Source organism: Pseudophryne corroboree, unplaced genomic scaffold (genome assembly GCF_028390025.1).
Source record: "Pseudophryne corroboree isolate aPseCor3 unplaced genomic scaffold, aPseCor3.hap2 scaffold_144, whole genome shotgun sequence".
Taxonomy (NCBI): domain Eukaryota; kingdom Metazoa; phylum Chordata; class Amphibia; order Anura; family Myobatrachidae; genus Pseudophryne; species Pseudophryne corroboree.
The window spans coordinates 386,088-402,663 of NW_026968068.1; the positions used below are offsets into that span (position 1 = coordinate 386,088).

General features: G+C 42.1%; 6 non-coding genes across 6 annotated transcripts; all 6 read right to left on the minus strand.

Moving 5' to 3' along the window:
• Positions 1–55: 55 nt before the first annotated feature.
• Positions 56–218, minus strand: LOC134997261 (U1 spliceosomal RNA). The gene has a single exon (XR_010199805.1). It is a non-coding gene; the product is annotated as a U1 spliceosomal RNA (small nuclear RNA).
• A 152-nt stretch (positions 219–370) lies between these two features.
• LOC134997194 (U1 spliceosomal RNA) lies at positions 371–534 on the minus strand. The gene has a single exon (XR_010199743.1). It is a non-coding gene; the product is annotated as a U1 spliceosomal RNA (small nuclear RNA).
• Positions 535–11,525: 10,991 nt separating this feature from the next.
• LOC134997215 (U1 spliceosomal RNA) lies at positions 11,526–11,689 on the minus strand. The gene has a single exon (XR_010199760.1). It is a non-coding gene; the product is annotated as a U1 spliceosomal RNA (small nuclear RNA).
• Positions 11,690–11,839: 150 nt separating this feature from the next.
• On the minus strand, positions 11,840–12,003 carry LOC134997083 (U1 spliceosomal RNA). Its single transcript, XR_010199637.1, has one exon. It is a non-coding gene; the product is annotated as a U1 spliceosomal RNA (small nuclear RNA).
• A 674-nt stretch (positions 12,004–12,677) lies between these two features.
• On the minus strand, positions 12,678–12,840 carry LOC134997340 (U1 spliceosomal RNA). The gene has a single exon (XR_010199872.1). It is a non-coding gene; the product is annotated as a U1 spliceosomal RNA (small nuclear RNA).
• Positions 12,841–12,992: 152 nt separating this feature from the next.
• Positions 12,993–13,156, minus strand: LOC134997018 (U1 spliceosomal RNA). Its single transcript, XR_010199573.1, has one exon. It is a non-coding gene; the product is annotated as a U1 spliceosomal RNA (small nuclear RNA).
• Between the last annotated feature and the right edge of the window lie 3,420 nt (positions 13,157–16,576).

The following is a 16,576-nucleotide window of genomic DNA, read 5'->3' on the forward strand; positions in this document are numbered from 1 at the left end:
AAAAGAAGTGGAACCAGACAGCAAACTAGGCTGGAGAGAGACCTGAGACAAAGAGATCTGAATTACATGAGAGCCGACCAGGGAAAACTCAAATTATGCAGTCAAGTTTCCCACATTTGGGGAAATCGCAGGGGCAGCACACCCAGAGTGCAATGGGTGAGCCTTGCCCTGGGAGAAGCACCTTCATGATCATAGTATCTCACCTGGCAGGTAAGTAGGAGTTGGGCTAGAGCTGGGGAGGGTCGCTGCTCGGGCACCCCCCTGTCAAGTGAAGGAGATCCAACTGAGGCAGCACAAGGGAACTCTCGAAAGAAGAACAAGGCTAGAGGAAGATCTGAGACAAAGAAATCTGACTTTTACCAGAGCTGACCAGAGGAAAGCACAAACACAGTCCCCCACTACCACAAATAATGCAGTCGAGTTTCCCACATTTGGGGAAATCACAGGGGTCAGCATACCCAGAATGCAATGAATGAACCTCACCCTGGGAGAACAATCTTCATGACCATGGTATCTCCTATGCAAAATAAGTATGATTTGGGATAGGGCTGGGGAGGGCCGTTGCTCAGGCACATCTCTGTCAAGTAAGTTGCATTTGATTTGTTGTTTGGGGGTGCTTCAGTATTAGGCAGCCTTCTGCCCTACCATGTTCATCTGAAAATATGTGTTCTCCCTGCAGTTGTTGTCCCCAGATGAGAGTTCCCTTGTGCTGCCTCAGTTGAATCTCCTTTTGGAGAAGACCTCAATAAGATTGTAGCTGATCTGGCTACTGCTAAAACAGCTTGCCTACCTAGTATGACTCCTACCACGCAGAAGGCTAAAAGTACTTTTCTTGGCCCTTTCATCCTCCAGGTAAAGCGTACCCAAGGTCAGGCATACCCAAAGCAAGCTCATGTTTCCAGACCTGCCAAGCCCAGACTGAAGCAATCCTGGGCTGCCCATCAGCCTGCTTCCAAAACGGACAAGCCTGCCGCATGACGGTGCAGGCCTCCCTCTGGGGGATCCCAGGGTGGGGGGCCCGACTTCTAGGTTTGGCAAAGAAAGGTATAATTCTAAGCTAGAGAATTCTGTTTGGAGCTCACCTTGTACTTTGTGAAGAAATAATCAGCATTGTGGCTGAGCAGATACATGTAGTGTGTGGCTGCAAACTGCATGGATCTGCTGCGTTGTAATGCTGATTCTTTTTTTTTGCAAAGTACCAATAGCTTCATATAATGTTCACAATTTTTATGCAGGATCAAATAGCTCAATAGGTAGGGTGTTTGATTAGAATTCAACAGGTTATAGGTTTGAATCCTGGGTATGGTAGTTTGAGATGTGTTATTTAATAAAGTATGTTGTTCTGACTGCCGGCATCCTATCACCTGGGATATCATACTAAATAAATGGAGTTGATAAAAAATTTTTTTTTTTTTTTAACTAGGGACAATTTCCAGAAACTTCTCTTTATAACTGAGATTGCCCCCTGGAACTTCACATCAGTTGACAACTATGCATGAGTGGGCAGTGCTTGCCCTGGATCTGTCCACCCATTTATGTGCCGCCATAAAATAAAGCATGACTAACAGTTATCCTGGGCGTACACTACACAATTATCTGTCAGGCTATCTATCCAGTCTGGATGGATGGAATGAAAATCTGGTAATGTATAGGAGCAAATGTCAATTAACCATTTGCTCCCAAACACTAGAAAAGTGGTCAAAAATGGTCATTACACAAATTGGTTAAACCCAAAATTTAACCAATTTGTTTAGGGGACCATTTTTGTCCATTTTTTAGTGTTTGAGAGTAAATCGTTGATGGTCATTTGCTCACATAGATAACCGGATTTCTATTCCAACCAGCCAGTGTTGGAGAGATGGTCTGCCAGATTACATAATGCATACCAGAGCCATAACTAGACTTTTTGGTGCCCTGTGACAGAGAATTATATGCCCTCCCCCCCATTTTTGCAATATGGACAAAAGGCGCATGCCTTGTGGGGAAGGGGCATAACAAGATTGGTCTCAGAGAAAGCACATGAGATATGAAGATATATCTAGTATACTTGACACTCAATGGTTTGTGGTATTGCAGGGGTGCCCTCCTTAAATGCATATACAGTCACACATGGCATGTTTGTGTAAATGGCATATCAGCAGTCAGCACTAACTGGTGACATGCCATTTGTACAAGTAAGCCATGTGTGACTAATATATAAACATACTTTATTAAATAACACCTCAAACTATCATACCCAGGATTCAAACCTATAACCTGTTAAATTCTAATCAAACACCCTACCCATTGAGCTACTTGATCCTGCATCTATTCTAACCTCCAATAATAGATTCAGTTGCATTTTCCAGCGTGTTTTGTTTGCGCCTTTGCAAATGTCTTACATCGACAAACTTATTTAGTACTATTTTGCAAATAGGGTTACATTGTCGCAACATTGTGTTCCCTAATTGCTTGATTTTTTAAATGCAAAAATTGATAAAGACACCTGATAATTGCTCTGTGGAGTTTTCTTTTGTGTCTACTTCTTATCTACATTTAATTCCCTACCTATAATCAAGGCATTTTTAAATGCTGGGTGCTGCCAGGACGTGAGGCCTACCTAGTCTTTAGATCTGAATTTGAATGTACTTGTGAACTAACTTAATTTCCTACTTCTAAATTCATTCCTAAATTCACTACTTACATTAATCCTGTAGTTGGGCATTTTGAGCCTTCAATTGTGGGCATTGTTTTGTGTCCAGACCAGCAGCTGGTGGTGTGCATTTGCTGGAAAGGCATCGAAGACCTCCGATATGCTGCATCTCCTGATGTGTGTCTGCCTCAAGTGGCTGTCAGCATATGCATGCTAGACACCCCATTCCAAGCTGATTGTGACATCACGGAACATGCATCATAGAACAGGCATGCTAGAACATGGGTCTTCAACCTGCGACCCTCCAGCTGCTGTGGAACTACATATCCCAGCATGCCCTGCCTCAGTTTTAGCATACCTTAATAGCAAAACTGTGGCAGGGCATGCTGGGATGTGTAGTTTCACAGCAGCTGGAGGGCCACAGGATGAAGACCCATGTGCTAGAACCAAACCGCAGGTACATTGAATGCTAGCAAGCTGAATGTTTAAATCCTTTTTGTTCCGCAGCATTCCAATGCGGAAGATTCCATGGAACCAGAGATTATTCCATTGAGAAGGACATGCTGCCTGGATGACTGCACTGTGCAAATTAAATCACGGAGCCAGTTGGCTTGTGGGTGGCTCTGGTGACTGGGTGGTTGGGTGGGCGGTGTGTCGGAGGTGGAGCACATGCAAATGAATGTGTATCATCCAGCTAGTGAGAGAGAAAACTCATGCAGGAGTGTGCCTGTTTGTCAGTGAGTTATGCACCTTGCCAGACGTCAAATCTACATGGAGCAACTGGAGGGGACAAGAGCAGGTTTGGAAAATATAGACAGAAGAGCATATATGCTGGCGCATTCTCCATGATTGTGTCAGCTTATGTTTTGGTGCACTGCACTTTCCTCCACTAAGTTTTAGCCATTTTGTTTAAACGCAAGTGTAGTTGCTTCTCGCTCTTTTGGCTGTGATATTGTATTGTGGTTGAAGAGTCTGCTGGAGGGATTGTTTTCTTCATTGGCGAGAGACTGAAGATATTCCAGGATGGAAGGCTTGGGAACACTATCCGTTTTTCAGTTGTGGAAAAGTTGAAAGACCGGATTGGACTACATTCTATAGTAAAGGGTATCTTTGTATTTATTAATCCTCCCTTTATATGTGTCTGTCTTTCAATAAAGCTTTGGGCTTGTGATTCCGTCACCCTCTTACACTCCACACCCATAGCCTTATTAACTATTGTATTGTTTAAATGTATAGTGCAGTTCATGATTTATAGTGTAGGCTGACCTGTACTGTAGTTCTTGAACTGTACTATACCGACAGCATTTGTATTGTGATTTGGCTGTGCTGCAACACAGTACTTATGTGTGTAATGTTTATATATGTTTTTTTGCTTCTTTATGTCAATAAAGACTGCTTTTTCAATCCAATATCTGAAAACAATCAATGTTTATCTTTGATGGCAATAGAAGTGGTATGATATTTGCTGCTTTTGAAAGGCAATATCTGATATGTCCCCTATCTGGGAACCATATATTAAATGGCTTTTCAGAAAAGGGAGATGGGAGAAGAGCTTTCAGTACTTGTAGGACCGATGCACATTTCCTATTCTAGCCTCCAAAAACAGATTCAGTTGCATTTTCCAGCGTGTTTTGGATGCGCCTTTGCAAATGTCTTACATCGACAAACTTATTTAGTACTATTTTGCAAATAGGGTTACATTGTTGCAACATTGTGTTCCCTAATTGCTTGATTTTTTAAATGCAACAATTGATAAAAACACCTGATAACTGCTCTGCGGAGTCTTATTTTGTGTCTACTTCTTATCTACATTTAATTCCGTACCTCTAATCAAGGCATTTTTAAATGCTGGCGGCTGCCAGGACGTGAGGCCTACCTAGACTTTAGATCTGAATTTGAATGTACTTGTGAACTAACTTAATTTCCTACTTCTAAATTCATTCCTAAATTCACTACTTACATGAATCCTGTAGTTGGGCATTTTGGGACTTCGATTGTGGGCATTGTTTTGTGTCCAGACCAGCAGCAGGTGGTGTGCATTTGCTGGAAAGGCATCGAAGACCTCCGATATGCTGCATCTCCTGATGTGTGTCTCCCTCAAGTGGCTGTCAGCAAATGCCAGCTAGACACCCCATTCCAAGCTGATTGTGACATCACGGAACATGCATCATAGAACAGGCATGCTAAAACATGGGTCTTCAACCTGCGACCCTCCAGCTGCTGTAGAATTACACATCCCAGCATGCCCTGCCTCAGTTTTAGCATACCTTATAGCAAAACTGTGGCAGGGCGTGCTGGGATGTGTAGTTTCACAGCAGCTGGAGGGCCACAGGATGAAGACCCATGTGCTAGAGCCAAGCCGCAGGTACATTGAATGCTAGCAAGCTGAATATTTAAATCCTTTTTGTTCCGCAGCATTCCAATGCGGAAGATTCCATGGAACCAGAGATCCTTCCATTGAGAAGGACATGCTGCCTGGATGACTACACTGTGCAAATTAAATCACGGAGCCAGTTGGTTTGTGGGTGGCTCTGGTGACTGGGTGGTTGGGTGGGTGGTGTGTCGGAGGTGGAGCACATGCAAATGATTGTGTATCATCCAGCTAGTGAGAGTGAAAACTCATGCAGGAGTGTGCCTGCTTGTCAGTGGGTTATGCACCTTGCCAGACGTTAAATCTACATAGAGCAGCTGGAGGGGACAAGAGCATGTTTGCAAAATATAGATAGAAGAGCATATATGCTGGCGCATTCTCCATGATTGTGTCAGCTTATGTTTTGGTGCACTGCACTTTCCTCCACTAAGTTTTAGCCATTTTTGTTAAGCTCAAGTGTAGTTGCTTCTCGGCCTTTTGGCTGTGATCTTGTATTGTGGTTGAAGGGTCTGCTGGAGGGAGGGATTGCTTTCTTCATTGGCGAAAGACCAAAGATATTCCAGGATGGAAGGCTTGGGAACACTATCCGTTTTTCAATTGTGGAAGAGTTGAAAGACCGGATTGGACTACATTCTATAGTAAAGGATGTCTTTCTATTTATTAATCCTCCCTTTATATGTGTCAGTCTTTCAATAAAGCTTCGGGCTTGTGATTCCCTCACCCTCTTACACTCCACACCCATAGCCTTATTAACTGTTGTATTATTGTACAGTTTAAATGTATAGTGCAGTTCATGATTTATAGTGTAGGCTGGCCTGTGCTGTAGTTCTTGAACTGTACTATACCATCAGCATTTCTATTGTGTTTTGGCTGTGCCGCAACGCGGTACTTATGTGTGTAATGTTTATGTATGTTTTTTTGCTTCTTTATGTGCATCGGTCCTACAAGTACTGAAAGCTCTTCTCCCATCTCCCTTTTCTGAAAAGCCATTTAATATATGGTTCCCAGATAGGGGACATATCAGATATTGGATTTCAAAAGCATCAAATATCATACCACTTTTATTGCCATCAAAGATAAACATTGATTGTTTTCAGATATTGGCTTGAAAAAGCAGTCTTTATTGACATAAAAAAAAACATACATAAACATTGCACACATAAATACAGTGTTGCAGCACAGCCAAAACACAATACAAATGCTGACGGTATAGTACAGTTCAAGAACTACAGCACAGGCCAGTCTACACTATAAATCATGAACTGCACTATACATTTAAACTATACAATAATACAACAGTTAATAAGGCTATGGGTGTGGAGTGTAAGAGGGTGAGGGATTCACAAAACCGAAGCTTTATTGTAACACAGACACATATAAGGGGAGGGTCAATAAATAGAAAGATATCCTTTACTATAGAATGTAGTCCAATCCGACCTCTGTGCTCTTCCACAACTGAAAAACAGATAGTGTTCCCAAGCCTTCCATCCTGGAATATCTTTGGTTTTTCGCCAATGAAGAAAACAATCCCTCCCTCCAGCAGACCCTTCAACCACGATACAAGATCACAGCCAAAAGGCCGAGAAGCAACTACACTTGAGCTTAACAAAAATGGCTAAAACTTAGTGGAGGAAAGTGCAGTGCACCAAAACATAAGCTGACACAATCATGGAGAATGCGCCAGCATATATGCTCTTCTATCTATATTTTGCAAACCTGCTCTTGTCCCCTCCAGCTGCTCTATGTAGATTTAACGTCTGGCAAGGTGCATAACCCACTGACAAGCAGGCACACTCCTGCATGAGTTTTCTCTCTCACTAGCTGGATGATACACAATCATTTGCATGCGCTCCACTTCCGACACACCACCCACCCAACCACCCAGTCACCAGAGCCACCCACAAGCCAACTGGCTCCGTGATTTAATTTGCACAGTGTAGTCATCCAGGCAGCATGTCCTTCTCAATGGAAGGATCTCTGGTTCCATGGAATCTTCCGCATTGGAATGCTGCGGAACAAAAAGGATTTAAATATTCAGCTTGCTAGCATTCAATGTACCTGCGGCTTGGCTCTAGCACATGGGTCTTCATCCTGTGGCCCTCCAGCTGCTGTGAAACTACACATCCCAGCATGCCCTGCCACAGTTTTGCTATTAAGGTATGCTAAAACTGAGGCAGGGCATGCTGGGATGTGTAGTTCCACAGCAGCTGGAGGGTCGCAGGTTGAAGACCAATGTTTTAGCATGCCTGTTCTATGATGCATGTTCCATGATGTCACAATCAGCTTGGAATGGGGTGTCTAGCAGGCATTTGCTGACAGCCACTTGAGGGAGACACACATCAGGAGATGCAGCATATCGGAGGTCTTCGATGCCTTTCCAGCAAATGCACACCACCTGCTGCTGGTCTGGACACAAAACAATGCCCACAATCGAAGTCCCAAAATGCCCAACTACAGGATTCATGTAAGTAGTGAATTTAGGAATGAATTTAGAAGTAGGAAATTAAGTTAGTTCACAAGTACATTCAAATTCAGATCTAAAGACTAAACACAAAACACAAAATAAGACTCCACAGAGCAATTATCAGGTGTCTTTATCAATTGTTGCATTTAAAAAATCAAGCAATTAGGGAACACAATGTTGCGACAATGTAACCCTATTTGCAAAATAGTACTAAATAAGTTTGTCGATGTAAGACATTTGCAAAGGCGCAAACAAAACACGCTGGAAAATGCAACTGAATCTGTTTTTGGAGGTTAGAAAAGATGCAGGATCAAGTAGCTCCATGGGTAGGGTGTTTGATTAGAATTCAACAGGTTATAGGTTTGAATCCTGGGTATGATAGTTTGAGATGTTATTTAATAAAGCATGTTTATATATTAGTCACACATTGCTTACTTGTACAAATGGCATGTCACCAGTTAGTGCTGACTGCTGATATGCCATTTGCACTAAAACAAATTAAAATGGTAAAAGTTATTGTACTTTAAGTAAAAATAAAAGCTAAAATATCAATCCCAGTTTTGGATTACTTTAATGAACAAAAAAAAAATGCATATAGCAAAGGATAGTTTCAATCTGCCTACCTCTGGGTTATGGACCCAGCATGCTTCCATTACAGTACTCTGCTGCACATGTAAGTGCAAGAGATCCTGAAGCACTCACTCATCATGGGAAAGTACCAATGTGTTTCTTCATTGGTTGATGGAAGAAACATCTTACAAAAACTCTCCACATTATTGACTTTTTAAAATGTTTCTAGGAATCGTTCTAGATGAATGCTTATTAGCCTTTGTCAGTATGGACTTTTACAAAGTGTTGCTGTGGCGCAATCAGTTACTGTGTAAGGCTATTAACCAAAAGGTTGGTGGTTCAATCCCACCCAGGGACGTAATTGACCTTGTTATCAGATTTTGGTGATCTTTATGTAGACAAGTCAAAATTTCAAACCCCCTCTTATGGTGTAGGGTACCTGGCCTTCTCTGATGTAATCAGAGTTAGATTTGATTCAGTGATTTTATAAAAACAGCTAGGAAGCACAATTTAGCAGTGGGTTGCAGAGAAAAAGAAATATGCTGGCAAAAAAATCCAATTGAGTGATTAAACAGCTCTTCATTTTCTGGCTTTATTTTTATGCTAACAAATTTGTTCTCTGAAAAGTGTCCACAAAGCCAAGTTTCTGATTAACACCTTTGTAGGGATGGTTTTTAACCTATTACTAAATTAAACTTGCTTCATTGGAAAGGCAGCAAGATGCATCCTCATTTCAATATCTACTGAAATAATACAGGTTGACACCAGGAAACATTAACGCCACTGCATCCTTTGTGCTTTCTCATGTGGAAGTCTGTTTAATGTGAAAACAAGGTGATATCTAATTAGCACACAGGTAAGGAATTAAGAAAATCTTTATTTAAGGGTGAAGATGTTTCTCACAAAATCGTTGCCCCAATGCATCATTGAAATTCAAGCTGGAAAGATGATTTTAATATATCACTTGTACATTTTGTATTGCTCTTCTGGTGACAATGTAGTTTGTTTTTGTCAATTACCATTTTAATAATCGGGTAAAGAAAATTAAGTGGATTTTTGAAAGAAAACAATACTGTCAATATACTATTAAAACAAATGAAAATGGTAAAAGTTATTGTACTTTAAGTAAAAATAAAAGAGCAAAAATATCAATCCCAGTTTTGGATTACTTTAATTAACAAAAAAAAAACGCATATAGCAGAGGATAGTTTCAATCTGCCTACCTCTGTGCTATGGACCCAGCATGCTTCCATTACAGTACTCTGCTGCACATGTAATTGCAAGAGATCCAGAAGCACTCACTCATCATGGGAAAGTACCAATGTGTTTCTTCATTGGTTGATGGAAGAAACATCTTACAAAAACTCTCCAGATTATTGACTATTTAAAGTTTTTCAAGGAAACGTTCTAGATGAATGCTTATTAGCCTTTGTCAGTATATACTTTTGCAAAGTGTTGCTGTGGCGCAATCAGTTAGTGTGTACGGCTATTAACCAAAAGGTTGGTGGTTCAATCCCACCCAGGGATGTAATTGACCTTGTTATCAGATTTTGGTGATCTTTAAGTAGACAAGTCAAAATTTCAAAAACCCCTGTTATGGTGTAGGGTACCTGGCCTTCTCTGATGTAATCAGAGTTAGATTTGATTCAGTGATTTTATAAAAACAGCTAGGAAGCACAATTTAGCAGTGGTTTGCAGAGAAAAAGAAATATGCTGGCAAAAAAATCCAATTGAGTGATTAAACAGCTCTTCATTTTCTGGCTTTATTTTTATGCTAACAAATTTGTTCTCTGAAAAGTGTCCACAAAGCCAAGTATCTGATTAACATCTTTGTAGGGATGGTTTTTCACCTATTACTAAATTAAACTTGCTTCATTGGAAAGGCAGCAAGATGCATCCTCATTTCAATATCTCCTGAAATAATACAGGTTGACACCAGGAAACATTAACGCCACTGCATCCTTGCTGCTTTCTCATGTGGAAGTCTGTTTAATGTGAAAACAAGGTGATATCTAATTAGCACACAGGTAAGGAATTAAGAAAATCTTTATTTAAGGGTGAAGATGTTTCTCACAAAATCGTTGCCCCAATGCATCATTGAAATTCAAGCTGGAAAGATGATTTTAATATATCACTTGTACATTTTGTATTGCTCTTCTGGTGACAATGTAGTTTGTTTTTGTCAATTACCATTTTAATAATAGGGTAAAGAAAATTAAGTGGATTTTTGAAAGAAAACAATACTGTCAATATACTATTAAAACAAATTAAAATGGTAAAAGCTATTGTACTTTAAGTAAAAATAAAAGAGCAAAAATATCAATCCCAGTTTTGGATTACTTTAATTAACAAAAAAAAAATGCATATAGCAGAGGATAGTTTCAATCTGCCTACCTCTGGGTTAAGGGGCCCAGCATGCTTCCATTGCAGTACTCTGCTGCACATGTAAGTGCAAGAGATCCTGAAGCACTCACTCATCATGGGAAAGTACCAATGCGTTTCTTCATTGGTTGATGGAAGAAACATCTTACAAAAACTCTCCAGATTATTGACTTTTTAAAGTTTTCTAGGAAACGTTCTAGATGAATGCTTATTAGCCTTTGTCAGTATGTACTTTTGCAAAGTGTCTCGGTGGTGCAATCGGTTAGTGTGTTTGGTTATTAACCAAAGGGTTGGTGGTTCAATCCCACCCAGTGATGTTATTGACCATGTCATCAGATTTTGGTGATCTTTAAGTAGACAAGTCAAAATTTCAAACCCCCTCTTATGGTGTAGGGTACCTGGCCTACTCTGATGTAATCAGAGTTAGATTTGATTAAGTGATTTTATAAAAGAACAGCTAGGAAGCACAACTTAGCAGTGGGTTGCAGAGAAAAAGAAATACGCTTGCAGAAAAATCCAATTGAGTGACTAAACAGCTCTTCATTTTCTGGCTTTATTTTTATGCTAACTAATTTGTTCTCTGAAAAGTGTCCACAAAGCCAAGTATCTGATTAACACCTTTGTAGGGATGGTTTTTCACCTATTACTAAATTAAACTTGCTTCATTGGAAAGGCAGCAAGTGATGTCATCCAAGCAGTGGGTCAAAGTTGGCTTCAACCCTCGTCTGCTTATGAAAAGAGAAAAGGGATATGCAGGGCATGGCGGCCTTTTGCGACGCTTGGATGACCCCTAGTTCGCATTAAACACCCCCACCCTCCTTCGGTGTGGGGCTCATGTTGGCCATGCCCCAGCCCCTGAAGCATTCAAGCTGATTTCTTGCAGCAGCTAGGTACTGTAACAGCTCCAGAGCTGCTCTGTAAGGCAAGTAAAAGGGTGTGGGCCCTGCAGCACTACCTGTAGTTTGCATTGTGCATTGGAAGGCACAAAGTAAGCAGACGGGAGGAGAAGTCAGGATAGTGCACAAGGTTATAGAAGGGAGGGGCTCAAGAAAAGAGAAGTGGAAACAGACAGCATACTAGGCTGGAGAGAGACCTGAGACAAAGAGATCTGAATTATACGAGAGCCGTCCAGGGGAAACACAAATTATGCAGTCAAGTTTCCCACATTTGGGGAAATCGCAAGGGGCAGCACACCCAGAGTGCAATGGGTGAGCCTTGCCCTGGGAGAAGCACCTTCATGATCATAGTATCTCACCTGGCAGGTTAGTAGGAGTTGGGCTAGAGCTGGGGAGGGTCGCTGCTCGGGCACTACCTTTCAAGTGAAGGAGATCCAACTGAGGCAGCACAAGGGAACTCTCAAAAGAAGAACAAGGCTAGAGGAAGATCTGAGACAAAGAAATCTGACTTTACCAGAGCTGACCAGAGGAAAGCACAAACACAGTCCACCACTACCACAAATAATGCAGTCGAGTTTCCCACATTTGGGGAAATCACAGGGGTCAGCATACCCAGAATGCAATGAATGAACCTCACCCTGGGAAAACAATCTTCATGACAATAGTATCTCCTATGCAAAATAAGTATGATTTGGGATAGGGCTGGGGAGGGCCGCTGCTCAGGCACATCTCTGTCAAGTAAAGGAGATTCAACTGAGGCAGCACAAGGGAACTCTCATCTGGGGACAACAACTGCAGGGAGAACACATATTTTCAGATGAACATGGGGTGGCAGAAGGCTGCCTAATACTGAAGCACCCCCAAACAACAAACCAAATGCAACAACTAGTGCAAGCATTCCTGGGGGATGGCCTGCAGCAGATGGATTTGAATATGGTGATGTCATCCAAGCAGTGGGTCAAAGTTGGCTTCAACCCTCGTCTGCATATGAAAATAGAAAAGGAGCGTGCAGGGCATGGAGGCCTTTTGTGGTGCTTGGATGACCCCTAGTTCGCATTAAGCACCCCCACCCTCCTTCAGTGTGGGGCTCATGTTGGCCATTCCCCAGCCCCTGAAGTATTCAAGCTGATTTCTTGCAGCAGCTGGGCACTGTAACAGCTCCAGAGCTGCTCTGTAAAGCAAGTAAAAGGGTGTGGGCCCTGCAGCACTACCCGTAGTTTGCATTGTGCATTGGGAGGCACAAAGTAAGCAGACGGGAGGAGAAGTCAGGATAGTGCACAAGGGTATAGAAGGGAGGGGCTCAAGAAAAAAGAAGTGGAACCAGACAGCAAACTAGGCTGGAGAGAGACCTGAGACAAAGAGATCTGAATTACATGAGAGCCGACCAGGGAAAACTCAAATTATGCAGTCAAGTTTCCCACATTTGGGGAAATCGCAGGGGCAGCACACCCAGAGTGCAATGGGTGAGCCTTGCCCTGGGAGAAGCAACTTCATGATCATAGTATCTCACCTGGCAGGTAAGTAGGAGTTGGGCTAGAGCTGGGGAGGGTCGCTGCTCGGGCACCCCCCTGTCAAGTGAAGGAGATCCAACTGAGGCAGCACAAGGGAACTCTCGAAAGAAGAACAAGGCTAGAGGAAGATCTGAGACAAAGAAATCTGAATTTTACCAGAGCTGACCAGAGGAAAGCACAAACACAGTCCCCCACTACCACAAATAATGCAGTCGAGTTTCCCACATTTGGGGAAATCACAGGGGTCAGCATACCCAGAATGCAATGAATGAACCTAACCCTGGGAGAACAATCTTCATGACCATGGTATCTCCTATGCAAAATAAGTATGATTTGGGATAGGGCTGGGGAGGGCCGTTGCTCAGGCACATCTCTGTCAAGTAAGTTGCATTTGATTTGTTGTTTGGGGGTGCTTCAGTATTAGGCAGCCTTCTGCCCTACCATGTTCATCTGAAAATATGTGTTCTCCCTGCAGTTGTTGTCCCCAGATGAGAGTTCCCTTGTGCTGCCTCAGTTGAATCTCCTTTTGGAGAAGACCTCAATAAGATTGTAGCTGATCTGGCTACTGCTAAAACAGCTTGCCTACCTAGTATGACTCCTACCACGCAGAAGGCTAAAAGTACTTTTCTTGGCCCTTTCATCCTCCAGGTAAAGCGTACCCAAGGTCAGGCATACCCAAAGCAAGCTCATGTTTCCAGACCTGCCAAGCCCAGACTGAAGCAATCCTGGGCTGCCCATCAGCCTGCTTCCAAAACGGACAAGCCTGCCGCATGACGGTGCAGGCCTCCCTCTGGGGGATCCCAGGGTGGGGGGCCCGACTTCTAGGTTTGGCAAAGAAAGGTATAATTCTAAGCTAGAGAATTCTGTTTGGAGCTCACCTTGTACTTTGTGAAGAAATAATCAGCATTGTGGCTGAGCAGATACATGTAGTGTGTGGCTGCAAACTGCATGGATCTGCTGCGTTGTAATGCTGATTCTTTTTTTTTGCAAAGTACCAATAGCTTCATATAATGTTCACAATTTTTATGCAGGATCAAATAGCTCAATAGGTAGGGTGTTTGATTAGAATTCAACAGGTTATAGGTTTGAATCCTGGGTATGGTAGTTTGAGATGTGTTATTTAATAAAGTATGTTGTTCTGACTGCCGGCATCCTATCACCTGGGATATCATACTAAATAAATGGAGTTGATCAAATTTTTTTTTTTTAACTAGGGACAATTTCCAGATACTTCTCTTTATAACTGAGATTGCCCCCTGGAACTTCACATCAGTTGACAACTATGCATGAGTGGGCAGTGCTTGCCCTGGATCTGTCCACCCATTTATGTGCCGCCATAAAATAAAGCATGACTAACAGTTATCCTGGGCGTACACTACACAATTATCTGTCAGGCTATCTATCCAGTCTGGATGGATGGAATGAAAATCTGGTAATGTATAGGAGCAAATGTCAATTAACCATTTGCTCCCAAACACTAGAAAAGTGGTCAAAAATGGTCATTACACAAATTGGTTAAACCCAAAATTTAACCAATTTGTTTAGGGGACCATTTTTGTCCATTTTTTAGTGTTTGAGAGTAAATCGTTGATGGTCATTTGCTCACATAGATAACCGGATTTCTATTCCAACCAGCCAGTGTTGGAGAGATGGTCTGCCAGATTACATAATGCATACCAGAGCCATAACTAGACTTTTTGGTGCCCTGTGACAGAGAATTATATGCCCTCCCCCCCATTTTTGCAATATGGACAAAAGGCGCATGCCTTGTGGGGAAGGGGCATAACAAGATTGGTCTCAGAGAAAGCACATGAGATATGAAGATATATCTAGTATACTTGACACTCAATGGTTTGTGGTTTTGCAGGGGTGCCCTCCTTAAATGCATATACAGTCACACATGGCATGTTTGTGTAAATGGCATATCAGCAGTCAGCACTAACTGGTGACATGCCATTTGTACAAGTAAGCCATGTGTGACTAATATATAAACATACTTTATTAAATAACACCTCAAACTATCATACCCAGGATTCAAACCTATAACCTGTTAAATTCTAATCAAACACCCTACCCATTGAGCTACTTGATCCTGCATCTATTCTAACCTCCAAAAACAGATTCAGTTGCATTTTCCAGCGTGTTTTGTTTGCGCCTTTGCAAATGTCTTACATCGACAAACTTATTTAGTACTATTTTGCAAATAGGGTTACATTGTCGCAACATTGTGTTCCCTAATTGCTTGATTTTTTAAATGCAAAAATTGATAAAGACACCTGATAATTGCTCTGTGGAGTCTTCTTTTGTGTCTACTTCTTATCTACATTTAATTCCCTACCTATAATCAAGGCATTTTTAAATGCTGGGTGCTGCCAGGACGTGAGGCCTACCTAGTCTTTAGATCTGAATTTGAATGTACTTGTGAACTAACTTAATTTCCTACTTCTAAATTCATTCCTAAATTCACTACTTACATTAATCCTGTAGTTGGGCATTTTGAGCCTTCAATTGTGGGCATTGTTTTGTGTCCAGACCAGCAGCTGGTGGTGTGCATTTGCTGGAAAGGCATCGAAGACCTCCGATATGCTGCATCTCCTGATGTGTGTCTGCCTCAAGTGGCTGTCAGCAAATGCATGCTAGACACCCCATTCCAAGCTGATTGTGACATCACGGAACATGCATCATAGAACAGGCATGCTAGAACATGGGTCTTCAACCTGCGACCCTCCAGCTGCTGTGGAACTACATATCCCAGCATGCCCTGCCTCAGTTTTAGCATACCTTAAAAGCAAAACTGTAGCAGGGCATGCTGGGATGTGTAGTTTCACAGCAGCTGGAGGGCAACAGGATGAAGACCCATGTGCTAGAACCAAACCGCAGGTACATTGAATGCTAGCAAGCTGAATGTTTAAATCCTTTTTGTTCCGCAGCATTCCAATGCGGAAGATTCCATGGAACCAGAGATTATTCCATTGAGAAGGACATGCTGCCTGGATGACTGCACTGTGCAAATTAAATCACGGAGCCAGTTGGCTTGTGGGTGGCTCTGGTGACTGGGTGGTTGGGTGGGCGGTGTGTCGGAGGTGGAGCACATGCAAATGAATGTGTATCATCCAGCTAGTGAGAGAGAAAACTCATGCAGGAGTGTGCCTGCTTGTCAGTGAGTTATGCACCTTGCCAGACGTCAAATCTACATGGAGCAACTGGAGGGGACAAGAGCAGGTTTGGAAAATATAGACAGAAGAGCATATATGCTGGCGCATTCTCCATGATTGTGTCAGCTTATGTTTTGGTGCACTGCACTTTCACTAAGTTTTAGCCATTTTGTTTAAACGCAAGTGTAGTTGCTTCTCGCTCTTTTGGCTGTGATATTGTATTGTGGTTGAAGAGTCTGCTGGAGGGATTGTTTTCTTCATTGGCGAGAGACTGAAGATATTCCAGGATGGAAGGCTTGGGAACACTATCCGTTTTTCAGTTGTGGAAGAGTTGAAAGACCGGATTGGACTACATTCTATAGTAAAGGGTATCTTTGTATTTATTAATCCTCCCTTTATATGTGTCTGTCTTTCAATAAAGCTTTGGGCTTGTGATTCCGTCACCCTCTTACACTCCACACCCATAGCCTTATTAACTATTGTATTGTTTAAATGTATAGTGCAGTTCATGATTTATAGTGTAGGCTGACCTGTGCTGTAGTTCTTGAACTGTACTATACCGACAGCATTTGTATTGTGTTTTGGCTGTGCTGCA